The 13,532-nt window shown below is 46.5% G+C and overlaps 1 protein-coding gene across 3 annotated transcripts in view; it reads right to left on the bottom strand.

Annotated features, from left to right (window-relative positions):
• Window positions 1-13,532, bottom strand: part of MXI1 (MAX interactor 1, dimerization protein) — an 85,024-nt gene that overhangs the window by 6,525 nt on the left and 64,967 nt on the right. The window lies entirely within an intron of this gene.

The following is a 13,532-nucleotide window of genomic DNA, read 5'->3' as shown; positions in this document are numbered from 1 at the left end:
AGACCATCCCTGATAGACATTTATCTAACCTACTCTTAAATATCTCCAGAGATGGAGATTCCACAACCTCCCTAGGCAATTTATTCTACAATAAACAACCCCAAACAGTACAGTACTACTGTGACTATTTTGTTTTGGACCATTATTACAGAACATTATAGTTTTGTTTGTTTTTTTAAATATGGGAAACTGCTCAGAGAGCAATCTCAAAGCATAATCCCACTCAGACTGCAGTAAAACTAGTTCTGTTTTCTCTCATGCTGAATTATATATTCAGGAATTAACAGTAAATTTATGGTAAACGGTAAAGTTTTTTTTTTCCAGACCCTACATTAATGATTTATGTCTGAATTTGTAATCCCAATCAATAGCACAGTGACATCAGACGATCAGTCTATACTCAAGGTATCCCAGTGCAAAGGTTCTTGAAAGCCTTTACTAGCCCTGTTTGGACACAAAGGGATGGAATCTAAACTCAGTTCATCTGAACGCAGAAAAACAAATTAGTTTGGACGGTTCGTTTACATTTTGTATTTGAAATTCACCATTGTTTGCAGTTTGAAAGGGATGGGGAGAGGAGTCTGTAATCATGCAATTATGTCACTGACAAGCAAGGATGATTAAGGGTAGAAGGGTCAGGGGTTTAGCTGATGAACTGTCAGTACAAGAGCAGCACCCACTAGCACCACTATAGTTATGGGTTTGTCAACGTTTCCATTATAAAAACCTCTCACAAAAGGTCTATAATTCAGCCGCAGTAACTGCCTCTGGGCTGAAATTTGGGCTTTGGCTGAGGAATGTGTGTTTCTAATGAAATATTTATTAAGAGATTTGATTTTAAAAGTGTCATAAACATAAAAAAACCAAACCATGTCAATGTCACCCTCCCGCTCAGCTTTTTCTACAATGAAACCCGCTGGCATTTAATCCTTATTGCTGACTAAGAGTTTTCACTACTTGGGAAAACCAATTTCAGTTGACAGCCATTTTGTGTAGATAAACAGCTCTTGACATGGTCAGCAATGGGTGCTCTGCTAATCACATTACAAGGACGTTTCAACCCAATGCTGGGCAAACCTGCAATGTAAGGATCGGCAGGGCTCACACTACTACCAGTCTGTAACCTCATCTGACTGTCTCCAGTGACCCATAGAGGTTGTACCACCACAGGAAGTTCTGTCTCCAGCTAAATTGACTGACAGTTGTCTTAGCAATCCCCTACACAAGTCTATGGGGTGTACCAGGAAGTGTTCAGGCAACAATGTGGATCCCCAGATAGCTACCATGATAGTCCCGCATCTCTGCCTCTGAGATCCCAGTATTGACCTCGGCTCCAAATTGCATCTGACTCCCGACTGATCCCTGGAATGCCAACACTGATCCTGATACATGGTATTGACCCTCAGTCTGATTCCTGACCCTCAGCTTAACTCTTGACTACATGCCTGGCCCTGACCCCTGGCTTCTGAATTCCTGCCACTAGTCCTGCTTACCTTCGTCCAGGATCCTGACATGAACAGGTTGGGAAATGGACTTTGGTTTAGCTTGGCAGCCAAAAGTCTGAATTCTGACCTGAAGCTCCTGCAAACTAACCTATTGTTTATGAGCCCACAAAACTGGGCTGGACATTTTGCAAGATACCAGCCTCTCAGGAGCTGTCAACCACTGCCACTTCCTGTTACAGCTGGAAAAGCTCAGAATGGCCTCTCATATAGCATTTCACCACTGCACCAGAAAGGAAGGGGGCTTTATAACACCTTTTCATGTTCTCTGTATGTGTATATATATCACCTTACTATAGGTTTCATACTATGCAGCCGATGAAGTGGGCTGTAGCCCGTGAAAACTTATGCTCAAATACATCTGTTAGTCTCTATGGTGCCACAAGTACTCCTGTTCTTTTTGTAACTAAGGCACTGGACTGGAACTCAGGGGAGACAGAGTTGATTCCTCCTTGTCTTCACTGTAGTGTTAGCTTTAGTTATCTACACTTGAATTAACTCAAGTAAGCCTGGTTCAACTGAGAATGAGCCCACTACAAAATGAGCCTGGAGCTGCAGAGTGTTTGCATTAGCAGCACCTAGTAGCCATATCCTCACTGCAGTACTAGCTCCAACATCAGCAGCACTTGAGCTTCAATCCATCCCCCCAATGGGACAGCTAGGTTGAGGTAAAAGCACCAGTGAGAGATGTGCATGTGTGGATGGGGATCAGATTAGGGGCAACACTCAAGTTAGACCTTAAGCTAACAAGGCAGTGAAGGCAGGTCTGTCTGTGGTGTCCCACAGGGATAACACTACTTCCTTTCTCCCATCCTTTACTCATCTTTATCTATTTAGACTGCAAGCTCTTCTGGGCAGGGACTATGGGCTAGTCTACATGTCAAAGGCCTTTACAGTACACCTATACCAACAAAGGCCCCTCATGGAGATACAGATTATATCAGCAAAAGGAGTTATTTTGCTATTATAGGTAAACCATCTCCGCAAACGAAATAAGCTATACCAACAAAATAACTCCTTTGTTAATATAAGCTGCATCTACGTGGTGGGGGGTGGGGGAGTGTGCTGACATAGCTATGCAGGAAAACCTTTGTAGTTTATATCCAGCCTCTCTCTCCCTATGTCTCTGTACAGAGCCTAGCACAAATGGGTCCCAGTCTTGGTGGGGACTGTATGTGGAGTTATCAAAATTGAGGTAACACCAACTGCTACCACCTCCAGTTCCATTCCTAACAGAAACCTGAGGTCACTGTCCCAGAACAAGGATGTTCTAGATGGTTTACCCACCACGGCTTAATACGCACAGGTGGGCCTGTCCAGGTTGCCATACAAACTCTGTGCTATGCATCGTTACTTACCACTTCTGGGGAAGTTTGTGTTCTAAACCCCTCCCCCCCTCTTTTTTTTTTTTATTGCCAGGATGAACCTAGGAAAACACTAGAACTGTGCTAGGAACCAGTGAAGAGTGTAGAGACACAAACTTCGAACATGTGCCAGGCAACTGCCTCAGTACCAGATATTCCTGATGGCCGGGAACAGGATATCAATGTTTGGCTTCTCAATAACCAGTGAATTTCAGGAACCCTCAAACAGGCCTTGGCACGATATACCATGGCTGGTAGCAGGGGGAAAACAGAATTACACAAAATTAAGCAATGTAAAAAATCTCAAAGCCATGGACACTGAGATGACAACTTTTTAATTTCTTTCTGCCCAAGAACAGTGGAACACAAATGAAAGCAGCTGCTGTTTGGAGACCTTTACAAGGTCTTATGTGGGATAAAGCAGTCTGAGGACCTGTCCACATGAAAAAAGTTACACTTGGATAATATAGAGGGTGTGAATGTAAAGCAACAGAATCAAACTGGTGCAAAAGGTTCACAGGTCTTTTTAAAATTGGCTTCTTCTGGTTTAACTTGAGTCAGTTAGGAACAGGTTTAACTGAACTCTTATATCAACATAAGAGCAGCCACACATTGGTTTGCTCCAATTTAACTCTGGCTTGGTCGACACACAGGTTTTGTACCAGTAGAACTGAAAGTTAAACCAGTACAACTCCTAGTATAGATGCGTTTATACTGGTAAAACATTGCTAATACCAGGATAGTTTATTCCTCTCTTTCCTATGGGAACAGTAATCTTGGTGTAAAGCACCTAAATACCCATATTGCTGCATCACATGAGTGGGTTGCACTACATACTAGCACAGTTAAAGCACTACAGTTTGTGCATGTGGACAAGGCCTAAAATCAACTTAAAAACTGATTTAAGTTACACTGTGCAGCTGCCCCCATGTAGACAAGCCCTTAGTCTCAACAGGCCAATTGTTCAGCCAAGTTTTCTCCACTTCTCCACTTCTCCCACTCTAGCCCACCTCTCGTAGCCTAGCACATTTTAATGGGGTTTAAAGAACGTGTCTGTTTTTCTCCCCAAATATCTTGCATTTCAGCTTCCAAATGCTGGCAGGTGCGTAACCTGTTAAGTATTTTTGGCTTCTGTGGGCAGAAGTCAAGCTGATCACTGATGTTAATTAAGAGACAAAATGTGAAAGCAGCTCTGATTCATTGATGGGAGGCTAAATAAAACACAGAAATCAGCTTCTATCAAAGTCCAACTTTTATCAAAGCAAGAAACTGACAAGGAATTTTATCTCAGCTAGTCAAACAGAGTTTACAGGTATCACTGTCCAATCTACAGTCCCTTATCAAAAAGTCCTGGAGTTTTACCTTGGCAGTTATAATCCCATAGTCTAGACAAAGTTATGTGTCTCCTTCCCCTTAATCTACCTGGTGCTTTATTGTAAGGTGGCTTTAACATAGCTTCGGGCTCCCTGGCACTTAGCGAAAATACCAGCACTGCCCAAACGTCACACAAGAAAGCCACACAACTTTCCATTTAGACCACTGGATCATGCTAATAACTGGAAAAACAAGTCTAGAAGCATTATAGCTTTATAAAGGGAGAATTAATTTACAGTCAGAGGGAATCCTTAGGGCATTAGAAGATGGAGATGAATCAGCTTTCAGGGACTGTCAGTTTCAAAGTTGATCTGAGCACATGTGCACTCATTGCAGGAGTGACAGGTAAAAGTGGAGGAGTGGGGGCAGAATCTTCATAGTCACTCCTGTCCCTAGGAAGGAAAGATGCTTCAGAAAACAGGGCTACCACAGAGGTTTCTGGTCCCTGTAGATGAGACGTAGTAATAGACATGCCAAAACCCTGACCTTGTGCCAAGATGAATGCATGAGTATGTGAGGGAGGGGGCTTTCTACTCTTCCTTAACCAGCTGGCCCTCTCCCCTTCATTCCAGTCTATTCTGGGGGACACGGGGAGGCCCACAGGGTGCAATGGCTTGTCTCACACAGCAACAGCCAGTGGGTGGTTTGGATTTGTCTGGCTGGAGACACAAAACGCACGACTCCTGGGAAGCAGGAGCTGAGTGCTGGGAGGACGGAGGGCTGAGGAACTTGCTCCTTTGCCTGGCCCAGAAAAAGCACAGGGCAACATTGCCTCTTACTTGTCAGGCTGGAAACACTGGCCTGGTTAGAGCTACAGCCCACAGAGTGGGGCTGCTTGCCTTAGCTTTTCCCTTTTGATACGCTGGGTCAAATTCAGTCCTGGCAGAAGACAGTCCAACTGCACTAAATTCAACAGACTCTACTGTTGCTGCATTCAGAGGAGCTGCACCCAACTACATCAGGGCTGAAGCTGGCCTGCTGTGGTCCTCCTGTGCAACTGTTACGTGCAAAGAAAGCAAATAATGGAATAGCTGGGGCTCAAGTATCAAGATCCTGGCCTGTCAGGCTGCAGCCCTGGCCTGGGATGTGCTGCCGGAGTGGGAATGCCAGAGTCAGAGAATAGTGCTTTTCTCAGACTCATTGAGAGTGAAATTCACCCCAGCTCGGAGGGACTGGCCGTAGTGGGGAGATATGCAATAGCCCCAAACTATCCAGTGCAGAGATTTCTGGATAGGAGGAGGAGGAGGGGCCAAGAAACAACTCCAGTCAAACTCCAAAGCCCTGCATATATGTTACTGCAGCCTACTGGTGGGAGTATTAACCACAGAAGGGCTGCAGTACAGGGGTAGTAGTGTGCATGCACACGTAGTCTCATTCCTTCTCTCCTCGTTAAGTGGCTTTCACAAAGGCAGGGAGAGTTTCACCCTCAAGGCTGATTGCATTTGGATTGGTATTTCACCCCCTCCTCTCCAAGCTCTAAACCCTCAGGGTAACTCCCCATCCGCTGTTTTGCTGACAAGTCAGCCGGCATTCTAAGCGACTCCCTCCAGACGCTAAAAGAGTGTTCCCCCGTCTGCTGAGGGCTGTAATTTCAGAGCCTGCTCTTTGCAGTTACCAGTGACATCACTGTCTCTGATTATATAAAGCTCTGGTGGGAAGCATATATTTGTGTGTTTGCTTCATAGCTTTACTCATCCTGCTGTACAATATGCATCCAAGTCCTGCCACAAGAACTGCTTTGCCATTCCTCCCTCCTCCCCTGACCCAAACCGCAGTGTGGGAGAGAGATTTGGGGGCACAAGTCTCCAGGTTTCAGGGGATGGGTGTGTTTGCTGATACCCCGAGGGGTAGGGGATAGAATTCTACAGCTGGCACTCTGCAAAAAGCCTCTCAGGGAAGATCAGTAAGACCAGTTTGTCCCACACAGATACATGAGGGACTGAGGGCCAAACACAAGGGCACTCCCCACTCCACCCTACACCCAAAGAGCAGGCAGCCAGGATCAGAAATGCTCCTGTTATTCACCTCCACCCTGCCCTAGCTCTGTGCATGCAGACAGAAGAGCATGTGGTCACTAGAGAACAATCCTCCTTCCCCATGGGTGGGCTACAAGTCTGCTGAGACATGGCCCATGACCCTTCCCTTACAGGGGTAAACACAATGGCAGCATCCACTGCAAGGGAAAAGGAGGCTTCCCTCTGTGGGAGTCAGAAGGGAACATTTCAAATGGACTAGTCATGGCAGACACTTGGCAGGGATGGGGCAGGTGGATGACACATCAGGCTTGCCCCTGAATTTCACCTTGGAACCTGCAGACCCAGCTTTCAGCCTGGTCTAAGCTAGTCAAAAATGGGCTGCAAGAAAATCTTTTACTTGCAATCTCTGTCCAACTCCACTCACAAGAGCCAGGCTTGGACTTTTTACATGAGGTCTTCAGCAGGGCTCTGACGCAGATGGTAATAGTTTTCCACTGGCATGGCCTGGAAGCCGTAGGTGCTGCAGATGCATCAGGTCAGCTACATCTAATTCCATGCCTCCCATTTGGAAATCACTCTGAAAGCTACTGGATGCTACGAGGGCAGGTGCTTCAGAAACCCCAGAATGCACTGGTACATGTGGATGGTTCCATCAAAACCAGAGTGTCGGTGCAGATGTGATATGGACAAGCGAGGCAACCGGCTATATCAGGCATCTACATCCCTGTGATGAGCTCCTGGAGTTGGGCCTGATTGAACTCCCACTGAAGTCAACAAAAAGATTCCCTTTGAATTCTCTGGGAGCCAGGTCAGGCCCTTACTGTAGATACACCCGCCTTTACTTGTGCTAATTTATTCCTGTTCATTACAGATGGGGGAAGAGGGGGGCTGGGACTGAAATGAATAGAATAAAATTCTCCTCCATTAAGGCCCTGATCCTGCAAAAGCCCTTAAGCACATGCTTAACTCTAAGTCTGCAGGCAGTATCATTGAAGTCAAAGGGACTACTCACGCTTTAAGTTAAGCATATGCTTCTGTGCTTTGCTAAACCAGGGTCTAAACTCTTGCAGTAAACAGAGAGACCTGGAACAGGCTACAGGCAAACCTCCATGGAAAAACCACATCTCACTCATGGAAGGAAAGGGGCCAGCAAAGGAGTAACTTTCTAGAAAGCAAAGAATTTCCAAATTGGATTGGATTGGATTGCATTGCATTATCTTTTGATAAGAATTAGACAACAGGGATAAATGAAAAAGCCAATTCCCAGATCCCTAACGCCCTACTTCAACAAAGCAGTTTAGTTCATTCTTCACATTAAGCACATGCTTAAGTCCTTTTGAGGTTGAATCAGGAGCTTGCGCCTTTAAAAAAAAAAAAAAAAGAGGAGGAGGATGATCTCCATGTGGAAGTGAAAAATTAATTTTATCCCCCCTCTTATCTATGAGTTGGGTCTAATTTAACCCTGAAATTCGAAACTAGCAACTTTGCTTGGATTTCACAGTTACCAGCTTGTTTAAAAAATTCAAAGAGATCACTGTTTAAAGAAAACAATTCCAGGAAAATGGAAGTGACCCTGTATCAATAATTCATCAGGAGACAATGATTTCGAGAAGTAGTACCAAGAAGCATAGGCATAAAGTGGGGACGGGGGAAACAGAGTTTCTTTCTGTAAACAATTCACAAGTCATATGCCTACTTATCTTTTATAGCCATCACATGACAATGTTTTTCCTCTACTCTTGCCTCTAGCCCAAAAGAGAACTATCCCTCCCGCTACAGCCCCAACAACCTAACACCTATTGGCTGGGGCAGTTTCAGAGCTCCTCTTTATTGGACGATTCATCCTTTAGCAGAAGAAAAAAGAAATCTAAGATTTTGCCAAGTAACTAAATCAGAAACTGAAGGCAGTCAAGTGCTGGGGCCTGTATTTTCTTTGCTGCAGAGTGTTATGTAATTGCTCCAAGCCCTTGAGCCATGCACAGTAAAGCTGTCATGGCGTACAGCCAGTTTTCAGTAACTCCACACACACAATTCCACATGGTGGCCGCTGGCACGTTACCCTACACTTGATATATATTTTTAAGAGAGAGACTCTGGTTCCAAAGGATATACTTAAAAACAAAACAAAAAAAATCCTCACCTGTGTTACTAGATCTTTTAAACCAAAAGAAAAGATTTTTAAAAACCCTCATTTACTTCTCACTATTCACAATGACTGTTTATCTTCTGTGTTTCACTCAAACAGGGACAAGAAAGACAGACTTAGTCAATTTCACTTCTGTTTCGAGTCAGTTTCACTTGCAGGTTCCCATGCATTATGAACAGTGTGCTATGTGTTTGTGTTGCAAACTCCTCAGGAGAGTGTGCAAATTGTTATATATCTATATATAGATATATAGCTATCTGCTGGTCTTATGTTTTATAAAAGCTTGTTGTTGTTGTACAAAAACAAAAACTAAACCCGACACAAATAAAGCAGCTCCATGGGCCAAATTTTCAGCTTGGTCTTAACCATACCTCATTTGCATGCACAAATAATCAATGTAGATGAGTACGTCCCTGACTGTAACTGCATCGCAGAGACAGGGTAAAGTTAAGTGCAAAAGAAGTGGCCAGTCAACGAAAGTCAGGCCTTGTGACTTCCCTCTTATTTTTTAGGAGTAACATTAAGCCTACCAGGGAGATTTCTATTTGTACAGAGCCCTGAGTTCAGTTAGGATTTCCAAATATTACCAAAATACCAACAGTAATAACATTCTTTTAGTACATTTTAGGAAACAATGTACATTCTATCCATTGTAAACGCATGGGACTATTCTACAGATCACTGAGATCAGCAAGATAGAAGCTGTCAATACAAGGGCCAATTTCACAGCTGTTTCCTTAATTCCACAGCTGATACAGAATTTTTACAATGCCAGATACATAACAGCTTCAAAAAACAGTATCAGTTTCCTCCAGGAAAAAGGGAAGTCCATTCAACTACTATAGAAGAGAACAGCACCTAATACAAACCCCTACTATTCAAACCCCAGAGAGACAATTCAGAAACTTTTGTTATTTGGTCCAGCAGGGCTTCTTTCAGGGTTTGGCACCTGAAGCAGAAAGTCTGCCCCTGGTCTCAACCGGGGCGGCAGCTTATATGGGCTCAAGGTGCTCAAGCACCAGGAATATTCAAGGCTGGGGGCTGTGCTCCACCAATATTTGAAGCTGGGTTTCTCCCCTGCCCCTGCCTCGGAGCTTCCCTGCCTGAAAGAAAACAGCCAGTGAGTCTCTCCCTTGTTTGTGCTGCTTCTGCCTAAGGCTACAGAGAACAGCAGCAGACAGCCTCTTGGAGCACCAGGGGGAGGGGACGAGGGAGAGAGGTGGGGAAGGAGGCACACACGTGCTTGGGAGCTCTCTCCCCTCGCCACCCCACCCCCGGCACCCAGAGGCAGCAGCAGGGGTGGGGAGGCCACACATGATGGCAAACCCCTGCCCCGGGTACCCACCATAGTGGAGGCGAGTGGGCTTTCTGGACCTGAGAGAGTCACTAGGGGCATGTGCAGTGACTGTGGTGCACAGTGAGTGTGCTGCGGGAGGTGGGGGGGGGGAAGAGGAGGGGTCCCTCCCCTGGGGCTTGCTGCTGCCAGTAAGGATGGGGGAGAGTCCTCTCTGGCCCTAGCCCTGGGGCAGCCTGTCTGCATCCCAAGTTCCTTATCCCCAGCCCTGCCCCACCCCAGAGCCTGCGCCCCCAGCACCCCAACCCTGAACACCCTGCTGCACTGTGAACCCCTCATTCCCAGCCCCATCCCAGAGCCCTCACTTGAGGGGAAAAACGTGCAACTTAAATTTGATGGTCAGTTTGGACTATCATTGTGTTTAGCACAATACTTGATTATTTTACACCCTTTAAAGTATACAGGTGTTACAAAGTGGGAATGTTCTTAATGTTTTCTCGGAATACTGTGTGGGTGCCTAAGTTTCCCCTCTGCATTTCGCAAGGATCTAGATGGTGGGATAAGGGTGTGTGATTGTTGCAGAGTCCTAGAGTGCCAGTGTGATGTCGTCTGCACAGAGAATGGCTGAAACCCTGTCTCCGAGCAACTGATGGCATTGGTCGCTCTCCTGCAAGGTGTTAACTGAAGGTGTTGGAGAACAAAGAGATCAAGTGACCTCCTAATGCCTGGAAAAGAGACAAAGGCCAGAGGAGAGAGTGTCAGTGCCTGTGTGGACTTCCGGGAAGCGCATGGTGTGGAAGGGATGCAGGGATGCTTTGGAACTACTCCATACAAAGCCAGGCAGGACTCTGGGGGAGCCTCCTCTCTCTGAGCATATTGTCTCCAGGCCAAGAAGCTTACCCCTTCCTGGGTCTGACCTTGGAGCATTCAGCATGCCCTTCCACACTGTGCGCTTTCTGCAGCGAGTCTGCCCAGGCAGGTCCTGGGGCAACCAGAGGTCCCTGCACCCCAACTCTGCAGTCAGACATGACTCTCAAGCCAGTCAGTAAAACAGATGGTTTATTAGACAACAGAATCACAGTCTAAAACAAAGCTTGTAGGTACAGAAAACAGGATCCCTCAGTCAGGTCCATCTTGGAGGGTGGAGAGCCTAAACTCAAGTTCTGGGCTTCTCTCCATTTCCACAGCCAGCTCCAAACTGACACTCCCTCCTCTAGCCTTTGTGTCTCTTCTGGATCTCTTCTGATCTCTTTGTCCCCAGCACCTTAAGTTGGCACCTTGCAGGGGAAACTGAGGCACCCAGGCAGTATTCAGAGAAAACATTAAGAACATTCCCACTTTGTCACAACAGGTGCAACAAAATATAATACCGTATACTGAAGCAGGCAAGTGCTGCTTCTGACTTTCCACTTTTAATTGACCCTTGTAATCTTGTGGTGCCGACGCGTTGTAGCTTCATTTTATATCGGCTTACAGGGCAACAGCAGGGAGGGGGGCGGGCACCACCATTTTGGGCACCACCAAAAATTATACAAACTTGCTGCTTATGGTTTCAACTTCAGTACCAGAAGGAGTCCCACACAGCCCCGAAGTGGTTGGGAAGGGGGTCATGATCAGGCCAGCCAAAGGCCTGGTCTACACTATGCGTTTAAACCGATTTTAGCAGCATTAAACCGATTTAACGCTGTACCCGTCCACACTATGAGGCCCTTTATATCGATATAAAGGGCTCTTTATATCGGTTTCTGTACTCCTCCCCAACGAGAGGAGTAGCACTAAAATCGGTATTACCATATCAGATTAGGGTTAGTGTGGCCGCAAATTGACGGTATTGGCCTCCGGGCAGTATCCCATAGTGCACCACTGTGACCACTCTGCACAGCAATCTCAGCTCGGATGCAGTGGCCAGGTAAACAGGAGAAGCCCTGCGAAATTTTGATTTTCATTTCCTGTTTGCCCACCGTGGAGCTCTGATCAGCACTGGTGGCAATGCAGTCCCAAATCCAAAAAGAGCTCCAGCATGGACCGTACGGGAGATACTGAATCTGATCGCTGTATGGGGAGACAAATCTGTTCTATCAGAGCTCTATTACAGAAGACGAAATGCCAAAGCGTTTGAAAAAAAAATCTCCAGGCTACACAGTGCTGCGTGACAAGCGTAACGGGAAGCCAGAGACTCAAACGGACGCTCATGGAGGGAGGGAGGGGGTACTGAGGACGCCAGCTATCCCACAGTTCCCAGCAGTCTCCGAAAAGTATTTGCATTCTTGGCTGAGCTCCCAATGCCTGTAGGTTCAAACACATTGTCCGGCATGGTTCAGGGTATAGCTCGTCAATTTACTCCCTCCCCCCACCACGTGAAAGAAAAGGGAAAGAAATCGTTTCTAGACTTTCTCCAATGTCACCCTATGTCTACTGAATGCTGCTGGTAGACGCGATGCTGCAGCAGTGAAGAGCAGTATCCGCTCCTCTCCCCTCCCCAGTGGCAGACGGTGCAGTAGGACTGGTAACTGTCCTTATCAACCTGAGTGCTCCTGGTTGGCTTCAGGTGAGGCTGGCCGGGGGCGCCTGGGTGAAAATAGGAATGACTCCCGGTCATTCCCAGTAGATGGTACAAAACGGCTGGTAACCATCTTCATCATAGCAACTGGGGGCTGAGCTTCAATCAGCCCCCTCCCTTTCATGTGAAAAGAAAAGATTCTGTACTGCCTGGACTATCATAGCAGTGGGATGCTGGGCTCCACTCTCCCACACTGCTCGATGTCCTGCCTGGACTATCATAGCACCAGGAGGCTGACTCCCCCTCATTTTATGTCACTAAAAACTCAGTGTTTCTTATTCCTGCATTCTTTATTACTTCATGACGCAAATGTGGGGGGGGACACTGCCACGGTGCCCAGGAAGGTTGGGGGAGGAGGGAAGCAACAGGTGGGGTTGTTGCAGGGGCACTCGCCGTGAATGGCATGCAGCTCATCATTTCTGCGGGATCTGACACAGAGCAGCTGTACTCTCTGATACACTGCTTCTCTAGTAAATTTGCCCCATATTCTAGGCAGGACTGACTCTATTTTTAGAAACCATAAAGAAGGGATTGACTCGGGGGAGTCATTCCCAGTTTTGCTTTTGGGCCCCCGGCCGATCTCAGCCAGGGGCACCTGTGATAGTAGCAGACAGCAAAGAAGGACAGATAACTGTCATCTCATTGCCAAATTACACTGGCAGCAGACGGTACAGAACGACTGGTAACCATCTCTGCTATCATGCAAAAGCAAATGAATGCTGCTGTGTAGCGCTGGAGTATCGCCTCTGTCCGCAGCATCCAGTACACATACGGTGATGACTGTAAAAAAAAAAAAAAAAAAAAGGCTGAATGGGCTCCATGCTTGCCGTGCTATGGCATCTGCCAGGGCAATCCAGGGAAAAAGGGCACGAAATGATTGTCTGCCGTTGCTTTCCCGGAGGAAGGAATGACTGACATTTACCCAGAACCACCCACGGCAATGATTTTTGCCCCATCAGCCACTGGGCTCTCAACCCAGAATTCTAAGGGGCGGGGGAGACTGCGGGAACTATGGGATAGCTGTGGAATAGCTACCCACAGTGCAACACTCCGGAAATCGACGCTAGCCTCAGACCATGGATGCACACCGCCGAATTAATGTGCTTAGTGTGGCCGCGTGCACCTGACTTTATACAATCTGTTTTATAAAACCGGTTTATGTAAAATTGGAATAATCCCGTAATGTAGACGTACCCAAAGAGTGTGAATAATAAACAGTTACTATTGCCCTCCATTCTTCGCAGAGATAACCATCTCACTCTACAAGTCCTCCGGAGTCAATAGATTCAAGAACAGACCACATAAATATTCTTGCT

The sequence above is a fragment of the Gopherus evgoodei genome, chromosome 7 (genome assembly GCF_007399415.2).
Source record: "Gopherus evgoodei ecotype Sinaloan lineage chromosome 7, rGopEvg1_v1.p, whole genome shotgun sequence".
NCBI lineage: Eukaryota > Metazoa > Chordata > Testudines > Testudinidae > Gopherus > Gopherus evgoodei.
Note: the sequence above shows the minus strand (reverse complement) of the source record. Positions and strands in the feature narration are given on the sequence as shown.